Source organism: Macaca nemestrina, chromosome 1 (genome assembly GCF_043159975.1).
Source record: "Macaca nemestrina isolate mMacNem1 chromosome 1, mMacNem.hap1, whole genome shotgun sequence".
Classification (NCBI taxonomy): Eukaryota; Metazoa; Chordata; class Mammalia; order Primates; family Cercopithecidae; genus Macaca; species Macaca nemestrina.
In genome coordinates, this window is record NC_092125.1 from 25,180,130 (window position 1) to 25,192,217 (window position 12,088).

A 12,088-nucleotide genomic window follows, 5' to 3' on the forward strand; every position below is an offset into this window, starting at 1 on the left:
TAGAAATTTGCACCATCATTAAACCCTGAACAGACTGATAAGCAGCAAGATTGAATCAGTTTTAAAAAAAAAAAAACAGCAACAACAAAACTTGCCAACAAAAAAAGTCCAGGACCACATGGATTCACAGCTGAATTCTACCAAACAGTGAAGAAGAATTGGTACCAATTCCAAAAGACTGAGAAAGAGGGAATCCTCCCTAAATCATTCTGTGAAGCCAGTATCACTCTGATACCAAAACCAGGAAAGGACATTAGACAAAAAACGGAAGTAATAAATAAATAAATAAAAATGTAAAAGAAAACTACAGACCAGTATCCCTGATGAACATAGATTCAGAAAACCTCAAGAAAACACTAGCTAACTGAATCCAGCGGGACCTAAAAGAGACAATCCACCATGGTCAAGTAGGTCTCATCCCAGGGATCCAGGGATGATTTAACATACACAAGTCAATAAATGTGATACATCACATAAACAGAATTAGAAACAAAAACCATATGACCATCTCAGTAGACAAAGAAAAAGCATTTGATAAAATCCAGCATTGCTTTATGATAAAAACCCTTAACAAACTAGGTGTAGAAGGGACTTTTACCTTAAATTAGTAAAACCATATCTGACAAACCCATAGCCAACATCATACTGAATGGGAAAAAGTTGAAAACATTCCCCCTGAGAACTGGAACAAGACAGCAATGCCCACTTTTACCCCTTCTATTTAACATAGTCCTGGAAGTCCTAGCCAGAGCAGTCAGACAAGAGAAAGAAATAAACGGCATCCAAATTGGAAAAGAGGAAGTAGACTATCATGATTATATGCCTAGAAAACCCTGAAGACTCTTAGATTCGAGAAACAAATTCAGTAAAGTCTCAGGTTACAAAGTCAATGTTTACAAATCCGTAGCCCTGCTGTACACCAATGACCAAGCCAAGAATCAAATCAAGAACTCAATCCCCTTTACAACAGTTGCAATAAAATATAAAATACCTAGGAATATACTTACTCAAAGGAGGTGAAAGATCTCTATAAGGAGAACTACAAAACACTGTTGAAAGAAGTCACGGATAACACAGACAAATAGAAACACAACCCATGCTCATGGATTGGAAGAATCGATATTGTGCCAGTCTACAGATTCAATTCAGTCGCTATCAAACTACCAACATCATTTTTTTACAGAATTAGAAAAAAATCCTAAAATTCATATGGAACCAAAAAAGAGCTCAGATAGCCAAAGGTAATTGTAAGCAAAAAGAACAAATCTGGAGGCATCACATTACTGGATTTCCAGTTATACTACAAGGCTGTAGTTACCAAAGCAACATGGTACTGGTATAGAAGTTGGCATGTAGACAATGGAACAGGACAGAGAACTCAGAAATAAAGCCAAATATTTACAACCAACCTGATCTTCAATAAAGCATACAAAAAAGTAACTTAGGAAAGGATACCCTATTTAATAAATGGTGCTGGGAAAACTGGCTAGCCACATGAAGAAGTATGAAACTGGATTCCTATCTCTCACCTTATACAAAAGTCAACTCAAGATGGATCAAAGACTTAAATCTAAGACCCAAAACTGGAAATAGAAGATAACCTTGGAAAACCTCTTCTGACATTGGCCTAGGCAAAGAATTCATTACTACAGTGGCTCACGCCTGTAATCCCAGCACTTTGGGAGGCCGAGGTGGGTGGATCACGAGGTCAGGAGATCAAGACCATCCTGGCTAACAAGGTGAAACCCTGTTTCTACTAAAAGTACAAAAAAAAAAAAAAAAATTAGCCAGGCGTGGTGGCAGGTGCCTGTAGTCCCAGCTACTCGGGAGGCTGAGGCAGGAGGATGGCGTGAACCCAGGAGGTGGAGCTTGCAGTGAGCTGACATCATGCCACTGCACTCCAGCCTGGGCGACAGAGTGAGAATCTGTCTCAAAAAAAAAAAAAAAAAAAAAAAAAGAATTCATGACTAAAACCCCAGAGGCAAATGCAACAAAAAACATAAATAAATGGGACCTGATGGAATCAAAAACCTTCTGCACAGCAAAAAAAAAAATCATCCGAGTACACAGACAACCCACAAAATGGGAGAAAATATTTGCAAACTATACATCTGACAAAGGACTAGTATCCACAATCTATAAGGAACTCAAACAAGCAGGAAAAAAACACAAATAATTCCATCAAAAAGTGAGCAAATGACAGGAGTAGACATTTTGCAAAAGAAGATATACAAGTGGTCGACAAACATGAAGAAGTGCTTGGAATCATAAGTCATCAGGGAAATGCAAATTAAAACCACAATGAGATACCACTTTATTACTATAAGAATGGCCAGATCTGGTGAAAGGGGAATGCTTATACACTGCTGGTGGTAATGTAAATTAGTACAAGCTCTATGAAAAATAGTGTGGAGACTCCTTAAAGAACTAACAGTAGAAGGCTGTGCAAGGTGCTCACACCTGTAATCCCAGCACTTTGGGAGGGTGAGGCAGGCAGATCACTTGAGGTCAGGAGTTTGAGACCACCCTTGCCAACATGGTGAAACCCCATCTCTACTAAAAATACAAAAATTAGCCAGGTGTGGTAGAGGGTGCCTAATCCCAGCTACTCGGGAGGCTGAGGCCTTGAACCTGGGAGGCGGAGGTTGCAGTGAGCCTAGATCACACCACTGCACTCCAGCCTGGGTGACAGAGCAAGACTCCATCTCAAAAAAAAAAAAAAAAAAAAAAAAAACAGTAGAAATACCATTCTGTCCAACACTCCCCCTACAGGGTATCTACTCAAAGGAAAAGAAATCACTATATGAAAAAGACACTTATACACATGTATGTTTATTGCAGCCCAATTCACAGTTGTAGAGGTATGGAACCAGTCTGACTGCCCATTGACTAATGTGTGGATAAAGAAAATGTGATATGTATTCACCGTGGAATACTACTTAGCCATAAAAAGGAACAAAATAATGTCTTTTGCAGCAACCTGGTTGGAGCTGGAGGCCATTATTCTAAGTGAAGTAACTCAGGAATGGAAAACTAAATACCATATGTTCTCACTTATAAGTGAGAGCTAAGCTATGAATATGCAAGTGTATACAGTGATATAATAGACAAGTGGCAAGAGAGTGCCGGATGAGAAACTACGTAATGGTTAGAACATACACTATTCAGATGACAGGTGCATTAAAATCTCAGAATTCACCACTATATAATTCATTCATGTAACCAAAAACCACTTGTACCCCCAAAGCTACTGAAAATTTAAAAGAAATTTTAGCGTTATTTTTGTGGAGCCATGAACATGATTCTGAGGCTAAATTGTAATAAAAGATTTATCTTAATGTCCTACTAAATTGGTTGCTTGGTGTTACAACCAGTGTAAAGTGAATGGGCCATAGAAGGCACTCTTCTATACCAGGGAGAAGAGGGAACCTCTTAAGGTTCGTTGCAGATTTTTTGTTGTAATTGCAGGATGAGTGACTTTGAACATGAAAAAAAGTAAGAGTCTATGAATAGATGTGTTATGGAGCTGCTGTTTTTAATTCAGAAAGGGAGGGTGTATAGTAACTGCTATAATATTTAAAAATCTTTAAAATTTTTATTTCATCTAAAAAGCATTACAAGTAGAAAACTTTCTTTTTTTAGTTTCTGTACAGTTAAGTCGTGAGTTGGACAAAGAATTTACCCTACTGACAGAAATAGATTATTGGTGGAGACTCAGAGTAGTAAGGGCAGCATTTTGGGGTTCATCCATTGATCCTTTTGCATTCAGGTAAAACGAGAGCTAAACTCAGGCCAAATGGAGAGATGGTCAGAATGAATCCAGTTTTATGTTACTTCTAAGCAGCCTGAGCTTTGTATTTGAAAAATCTTCATTCATATTTGTCTATTTCATCTTCATCACAGAACTTAGAACTTTCTCATATTGTAACACGTCTTTATATTTAATATCAATATTGTAATTCCTGCCAAAGTGGTTCTTTCTTGTTTTTAATCTTCATCATATTCTTTGTTGGACCTATTTTTAGGACTCTGGTTCATCTTAGCTCTTCGTTATCTGAAGCAGAAAAACTTCTTTTGAGTGGTTCTTTGTAATAAAATAATAAAAACTGATTGCACAGCATTACACTCCATTATTTACACAGATTTGGGTAATAAAGGAAAAATGTTTGGTCAGATTCTGGGGACCTAACCAAATATATTAGGAAAGTAAAGAATTCAGCTAAAATTATTTTAATAAAAATAAATTTACAAAAACTTGGTGTCCATTAAAAAGATTGAAACAAGAAATAGAAATGTATATGGTAAATATTAATATTTAGTGTGAAACTACAAGTCCTTTTTCCTGTATTCATATATATGTCCATAGGTATATGTAAAAGTGGGATCATGCCTGTAACCATCCAGCATATTTCCAATTATATGTAAAGCACTGTAGTGTGAAATACGGGGACTGTTTGCACTTTAAAAACTTGTATCATGAAGGCTGATTTTTAAAAGTAATAGGCTGGAAATGGTGCAAATATGCTATATATGTTTATATGCTGTATGTGGCGACTGCTTTTTTAAAAATTATAGGCCAGAAATGGTGGTGCAAATATACTTATATAACTAAGATAACTAAGTTGATGTGCAAGACAGGAAAGAATGGTTGAAATTAAAAACCATAATTTAATATTGATTTTGCACTAATAACCAGATCAAATTTTGGAAATTCCAACTTGTTCATAGTGTGCATATACAACAGGAGTTTTGCAGAGTTTTGGCAGAGTATGTGGCAGCTACGTCTTCGCAGAATACTAAAATAATCCTTAGTAAACTCTGGTAACTCTAATTTTAACTTATGAACACCAAATTAATAACTCTTAATAATTTAATGTATTTGTTATTGGTAGTTTGCTTTCAGCTTCAGGCAGTTGGAACTGGCTGAAATACAAAGGAGTTTGTGTGGCTAATGGGATTGAGAAACCAGAAGCTTCAAGGACAATAGGACAGGACTGTGTTTGGACTCTGATCTTCTGTGTTTTGCTTTACCCTCAAGGTTGCAAAATAACTGCCAGCAGCAGCCAGGGAAGTATGCTTCCTTGTTAATAATGTCTAGAGAAAAGAGAGTGGTCTCAGTATTCTCTATTAAAAGTAAGACTATATCAGAAAGGTTCAGGAGCTCTGTCCTTGATTTCGCTGGCCAGAATTGAGTAAAAATTTGAAATACAGTTCACTTCTGAGCAAGCCATTAGCTGGCGGGATGGGATTAATCATTGAGGGCTTTTCCTTGTCTTTGCTGTTACTCAGCTAGAGAGAGTTGGAATGGCAACTACCATGTGCTACTACTATGTAAGCCCTTAGTCAAATATCCCAACCAACAGAAGCAACAATTTTGAATCAGCTCTATCCCACTAGTGGCAGGAAGAAAATACTTTGGCAATCACTGGTGTAATGAGAAGTGGGCTGAGGATGGACCCTAAGGAACACTAATGTTTAACCAGTAGAGCAAGAGGCCAGGCGTGGTGGCTCACGCCTGTAATCCCAACACTTTGGGATCCCAACACTTTGGGATCACTTGAGGTCAGGAGTTCGAGACCAGCCTGACCAATGTGGTGAAACCCCGTCTCTACTAAAAAAAAATACCAAATTATCTGGGCGTGGTGGCACAAGCCTGGAATCCCAACTACTTGGGAGGCTGAGGCAGGAGAATTGCTTGAACCTGGGAGGCGGAGGTTGCAATGAGCACCATTGCACTCCAGCCTGGGCAACAAGAGCGAAACTCCATCTCCAAAAAAAAACCCAACAACAACAAAAACACAAATAGAGCAAGAACGAGGAGCCTGTGAATCAATTTCCTGTTTTATTCCATATTGCTCCTTTGATATGGAATAACACAATAATGATGAATCCAGGATTTTTTTTCTTTTGCACTTCTTTTTCCACAAGACTAGCGTAAATGCTGGAAACACACTAAAGTTAGAAATAGAGACTTGAATTTATTCTTTAACCAAAAATGTTCCTTGAACATTTAAGTAAAAATGTATCTATGATACAAGCATTCTCTAATTTAAAATAATAGCAAGCAGAAGAAAACAAGTTAAATGTAAATTTTTTTCTGTTTCCTGCCCTGTATGTAAAGTCAAGAATCTGACCTTTGAGTAAATTTCATCATATTTCTTATCGTAAAATAGATTACAAAATAAATCCTGGGAATAAGTAAACAAACACTTCCCTTTGAATTTCCTGGGGTGGTTTGTATTTTGTTTTTTTAAATTGTGGCTGGTCTTGAGATTCATTCAAAATATAACTTTAAAAGTCCATGTTTTGGGGGTGTAATACTGATGGCATTTAGTAATTTATTTTTAATTATCAGCATCAAAAAACTATTCAAATGTGCTTGAATTCATCAATTTTAATAGCATATGGCATGTTCGATTTACCCAGTGGCTTTTCTTCATTAAATCTGTGTGTCTGTGGTCACTTTAATGTCACTAGCTTAGCAGTTTCTTTGAAGTGCTGCCCATTAGAATTATGGAAAGAAGGCCGGATGCGGTGGCTCATGCCTGTAATCCCAGCACTTTGGGAAGCTGAGGCGGGCAGATCACCTGAGGTCGGGAGTTTGAGACCGGCCTGACCTACATGGAGAAACCCTGTCTCTACTAAAAATACAAAATTAGCTGGGTGTGGTGGCGGGTGCTTGTAATCCCAGCTTCTCGGGAGGCTGAGGCAGGAGAATCACTTGAACCCGGGAGGCGGAGGTTGCGGTGAGCCAAGATCCTGCCATTGCACTCCAGCCTGGGCAACAATAGCAAAACGCCATCTCAAAAAAAAAAAAATTATGGAAAGACAAGAAATATGGAAGGAGTTGTGATTGGATATACTGAGGTTAAAGGATAAAATGAAAGGTGTATCTTGTAGTATATGAAGGCAGTATGGTTAGATACTAAGGAAGAACTGCATCCTTGTTTTTTTTTAAAAAAACTTACAAGTAGTAAGTGTTGTTAAAATTTATGACTCAACCTTCATACTCGTCTTTACATATTTAATATGTTGAAAAAAATATTCTCTTAAAAGGAATAAATGATTAGGTTTGCTGCCCTGTGTGAGAAGACATCAGTGATTGGAGATTGACTGTGATTAGTATACATTATGAATGGTAGTGGATTGAATGTTCTATGTGCACGGACCTTTGAGTGATTGTAAACAAACAGTTGATTTTCCCTTGGTGCTTTGCATGTGTAGGAATGATAGACGCACTGACCTACTGTTTATCTCTGCATATCTTTTAGACAGTGAGATATTAGCCAACAGACTCAATTCAGGAGACCGGAGTTTTTTTGCATTTTATTTTGCTACTGTTCCTCACCTAGTTCCTCACCTAGTTCCAAAGAGTGGGATAAAGCATTGCATTTTCTATTTCGTATTTGTCTCCTCTGAAGTTTGACACTGTAAGTCAGTGGTTCAGAGTCTTCTAGGGGTTTTGTTAAAACCCGGATTATTGGGCCCCCCCACCTCCAGAGGTACTGATTTAGTAGATGTGGGGTAGGGGCCAAAAAAGTGCATTTCTAATCAGTTTCCAGGTGATGCTGATGATACTTTTCTGGGGACTGCCCTTTAAGAATAGCTACTGTGCACTGTTGACAATAGCAAAGCCATGGTATCAACCAAGGTGCCCATTAATGATGAATAAAGAAAGTGTGGTACACAGATACTATGGAATACTACACAACCATGAAAAAGAACAAAACCATGTCCTTTTGCAGCAACATGGATACAGCTGGAGGCTATTACCCTAAGTGAGTTATTGCAGAAACAGAAACCAAAATACCACATTTTCTTACTTGTAAGTGGGAGCTAAACATGGGGTAGGTACCACATGGATATAAAGATGGGAACAACAGACACTGGGGACTCCAAAAGGGTCAGGAGGAAGGGGAGCAAGGGTTAAAAAATTACAGATCAGGTACTGTATTCACTGTTTGGGTTATCGGTTCAATAGAAGCCAAAACCTCAGTATCACGCAATATATCAAGGTAGCAAACCTGCACATGTACCCTCTGAATCTAAAATAAAAAATAAAAATTTACAAAAAGAATTGCCATTGTGAAAACTCTTATTTTTTATTTATTTTTATTTTTTTGAGATGGAATCTTGCTCTGTCGCCAGGCCAGAGTGCAGTGGCGTGATCTCAGCTCACTACAACCTCCACCTCCCGAGTTCAAGCTATTCTCCTGCCCCGGCCTCCCAACTAGCAGGGACTACAGGTGCACGCCACCATGCCCACCTAATTTTTGTATTTTTAGTGGAGACAAAGTTTCATCATGTTGGCCAGGATGGTCTCGATCTCGACCTCGTGATCCGTCCACCTCGGCCTCCCAAAGTGCTGGGATTACAGGCATGAGCCACCCCGCCTGGCCCCTTATTTTTATTTTTTATTTTTTTGGAGGTGGAGTCTAGCTCTGTTGCCCAGGCTGGAGTGCAGTGGCATGATCTCGGCTCACTGCAACCTCCAACTCCCTGGTTCAGGCAGTTCTCCTACCTCAGCCTCCTGAGTAGCTGGGATTACAGGTGCATGCCACCACACCCGGCTAATTATTGTATTTTAGTAGAGGCAGGGTTTCACCATGTTGGCCAGGCTGGTCTCGAACTCGTGACCTCAGGTGGTCCGCCTGCCTTGGCCTCCCAAAGTGCTGAGATTACAGGTGTGACCCACCGTGCCCGGCCATAAAAACTCTTAATTTTAATGAAACCAAGGAACTGTAATATTAAATTTATTTAAGGAAAAGATGCATAGTATTTACTAGTGTTTAGATTAAACTTTATATTGGTTCTCTCTCTCTCTGAATGTTACTTATTACATTAGGTGACCCACAGGGAATATTCACTTAAAATTTTGTATTTCTTTAGTCAAAGAATGGTTATCACTTGGTGATTGGCATTTTGTAACTTTTCACAGACACATTAGTTATTGCTGTTGGGCTGAAAGCCACTTTTGTACTAGCAGAAAATACCTTGCTTTATTTTGTTTAACATTTCAAGCAAAGATAGAGTTTTAAAAAAAAATGTTCTTAACTGAGATAACAATTATTATTTCACCAAATGAGTATTGAAACTTCTAAAACCAATCTGAAGCCAGTACAACCTCTTTGCCATTGCCAGCTGTGCATGTTGCTATGGAAACTCAGTAGGGACTAGCAGGATTACTGTTGTGAGGACCACACCTGGTTTATTTGCATCCAGTTTAAGTTAGGGAACATTTCAAAAGAATAAAAGGTCTCAAGATGTGCCAGTGGACAGCAAGAAAGAGCTTGTTAGTTTGTAACCATCATATTGGAAGGGTGGGTAGGTTTTTCTTATTCCTTACAGTTCCTGGTTGGGAGGGTTTGGTGGACGTGTTAAAAATTTGTTTTGTGTATTCATTTCTCTCAATGTTTTGCTATTACGGTATTTTTTGGTTTTGTGTGCTTTTTGTTTTAGGTATTTCTTCTTGTAATTTTAATGTTTTTTTTTTCATTCTCTTAAAGAACTTAAAGTATGGACAAATCAAAAATTTTTAAGAGGAAAGAATTTAATTTATTTTCATTTGTATTATGTAATAAAATGTCTTAATAAGGATTTGACCACTGTTAGCTATGGTAGAATTTTATGTTGATCTCTGATTTTAAGTAGTATGAGCCACTATGCTCCCCTTCACTCCCAAAAACAACTCCTTCCCCCCACCCCCAACCCCACCGCCACCCCCACCCCTGGGATGGAGTCTTGCTGTGTCACCCAGGCAGACGGAAGGGCAGTGGCATGATCTCAGCTCTCTGCAAACTCCGCCTCCTGGGTTCAAGCGATTCTCTTGCCTCAGCCTCCTGAGTAGCTGGGATTACAGGCACACGCCACCACACCTAGCTAATTTTTTTTTCTTTTTGTTTGAGACAGAGTCTCACTCTGTCACCAGATTGGAGTGCAGTGGCGGGATCTCTGCCCACTGTTGAGTCTCTGCTCTGACACCCTGCTTCAAGCGATTCTTCTGCCTTAGCCTCCTGAGTAGCTGAGATTACAGGCATGCACCACCACGCCTGGCCAAGTTTTGTGTCTTTAGTAGAGACGGGGTTTCACCATGTTGGCTAGGATGGTCTCGATCTCCTGACCATTTGATCCGCCCGCCTTGGCCTCCCAAAGTGCTGGGATTACAGGCGTGAGCCATCATGCCTGGCCAACGACTCCTTTTTAAGAAGACACTTTGAACTGCATTTGATTTTGTTTGTACCATTGCATCTCAGCTGTTAGTTCAGATTCATGAAATAGGAACATCACTGAATGTATAGAAAAAAGTTATGTGGGCCAGTTATATGAGCACTGAATATGGATATATACAACTTACATAGTTTTCATTAATTAGTTATACTACTCAGTCAGTTACACTGACTTATACCAGTTATACTAATTATGTTAAATCAAAAATAGCCATAATAGTACAAGTATATGGTAAATAAGAGTCATAGTGTGTACCATTTCTTCTTTATTGATTTAGGTTGTTTGAATTCTGTCGATCAGGATTCTGAGGCCTCATGACAAAGAGGGGGATGGTCAACGAGTGATAGTGAATTTTCACACCTGTGTACACCAAGTTTTGGTCTTTCTCATTTTCTAAATACAAAATATAATCTTATATCTTTTTTCAGAATACTTTACATCCATAGCAACCTGTATGGATCTATTGCTATCTATATCATCTATCTATGTATATATATAAAGCCAGTAGATAACTTGTATTGTATATTAAGGGGAGGTTAATGTCAAATTTGGAGATCAGGGTTTTTTGTGTATGTGTTAGTGAAATGCACCCTTAAAAAAAACCTGAGTAGACTGTTTTATCCAGCTTCATGAAAGAATAGCACCATACGACATATGTTCAAAGAACTTTCTGATTTATCTCCATGTTCCTTTAGTAAGGGCAGGTACTAGTTATTTCTGCTTTGCAGGTGAGGAAATAGGCACGAAAGGTGCCTGCCTAAAGCAGCTAATCTAAATGTGCCCCGATGGATAGTCCAGTGTCCCCCACTGTGTGTAATTGTTCTCTCTTTAAGTGTTAGGTTATTTTATACAGCTTACTCAGTTTTGCCTTTTTCTCTTTTTGTGTTCATAGACTGGAAAAGTAAGAAGAGCTTTCCTGCCTTTTTAATTACCAAACTACTCTCAGTTTTCAGTGAATCAGTTCAAAGAAAGAATGCAGTCTTTCTATACCTGGTAAATATTTTCTGCTAAATAAAGCTATTAATTTAGTAGCATCTGATAAATCCAGGTGTTATGATGATTGCCTTTAATTTTGTGGAATGACTATTAAAATGACTTGTCAAATATATATATTTTTATTTTTCACTCTGAAATTTGTTTGATATTTATTGATATGAAGGAGTGATGCTTGGGATGCCTGTGACCCAGCCAGCAATGGAAAATAGTTTAGGATTGGCCCTAGTTCTTAGACACTGGTCTGTTTTGAAAAAGTTGTGAAATCAGTGGAAATAGGGTATATAAATAGATTTTTCATATCATCTTTATTCTGTGATAGTATGTCATTAGCATTAATCCCTGTATGGTAGTTGAATAGAAGCACTTTGTAAATAATAGTTTTATAAAATTAATGTAGTAATGAGAATATATAATCTACATTTTACCATTTTACAAATTACCTACGTGAAGATTAAAGAAGTAACTTGCGAAAGAAGTTCAGCTCGCTAGTGTAGAACTGAGATAGACTCCAGTTCAGAATCTACATCTGACTCCTAGACTAGTGCCTTTTTCATATTTTTGTTTTTAAGTACTTTAAGTGTAAATGTACATGCCTAAGACAATAAACAAACCATAGTGATGTTTTTTCTTTTGGTATAGCTTACAGTGTTACTATTAACAATATTAACAGCCATTAATTAACTGGTATATGCCTTTGAAACTTTCATATGTATTATTTTATTTAAGCCTACGAAGAACTCTTGAGAGTATTGTCCGTTTTACAGATGAAAAAACTGAGGCTCAGAAAGGCAGTCATACAGCTCAATATGCTAGAACTGGAGTTTAAACCTAGTTCTGTGTTATTTCAAAGCACGTTACTAAACTG

At 38.0% G+C, this 12,088-nt stretch overlaps 1 protein-coding gene across 2 annotated transcripts in view; it reads left to right on the plus strand.

Moving 5' to 3' along the window:
- Positions 1 to 12,088, plus strand: part of LOC105492987 (POU class 2 homeobox 1) — a 184,715-nt gene that overhangs the window by 73,082 nt on the left and 99,545 nt on the right. The window contains exons 1-2 of one of the 2 annotated variants that reach the window (XM_011760389.3): positions 1,951 to 9,320; positions 11,120 to 11,220. The exons of the other annotated variant lie outside the window; for it this stretch is intronic. The gene's annotated coding sequence lies outside the window, so the exon portion shown is untranslated. Of the gene's footprint in view, positions 1 to 1,950; positions 9,321 to 11,119; positions 11,221 to 12,088 lie in introns of those variants that run through there. 2 annotated transcript variants of the gene reach the window in all.